This window comes from Atta cephalotes, assembly GCF_000143395.1.
Source record: "Atta cephalotes unplaced genomic scaffold scaffold00047, whole genome shotgun sequence".
NCBI lineage: Eukaryota > Metazoa > Arthropoda > Insecta > Hymenoptera > Formicidae > Atta > Atta cephalotes.
In genome coordinates, this window is record NW_012130111.1 from 422,429 (window position 1) to 423,340 (window position 912).

Below are 912 nucleotides of genomic sequence, written 5' to 3' on the forward strand. Positions count from 1 at the left end.
TATATATATATATATATATATATATATATATATATATATAGTATAGTATAGTTACTATTAGCAAGATGTAAAAATGAGTGTTAAAAATACTTCCTTTTTTGAATGATAAAATTTTCACCATGTATGTAATGCATTTTCTTTTCTTTTATTTATACATTTCACACCGTCACGTTATATTTATATACACTTTTATGTTTATAACAGATGAATCATCACATTTATTTTCCGCCTATATATCTGGCAATTAGTTGATGTTGAAGATATTATGAATCAAATATATCATTTAATAAGCTTCATTCAACTTTCTGTAGAAACGTATATAAATTGTCACGTTTTTATCCGACAAGTAATTCATGTTTAAAAAAAATTTGTTTGCTATTCCAAATTTTGTTGTTTCAAATAAAAGAATCAAATATTGTTGTTTTGATAACGTTTTTTTTTGCCACATTGCAATTAATTGATTTGTATGAATTAATCATTATTCGTTCTATATTAATAACGTTTGTTTAATCTATTGTTATTTGTGATAAGCTAAAAGGTTTCGAAAAATTTTTCTTTTTATAAATATGGGATGTGTTCCAAAACTTGACTCTGTTAACTCAAGTATAATTTTATCCATTGTTCACTGAATGTTGAACAAAGATAAAGAAAGTCGAGTTTTGGAATACCTTTGAACAAAATTTAAAATAAATAGTATGCAATCGTCATATATATGTAAATTTTAAAATATTTACATATAAAGAAGGGAATATGGGCGTCTATCTTCAATAAACAAATAAAAATCACTTTATATTGCCATTGTTACTTGCGTTTTATAAAATTGTATAGATAAAAGTATTTGTGTTTTATCAAGAAAAGTTTCATCAAGAAAAAAATTTCATACACCATAAATTTATACTAATTCACCGTACA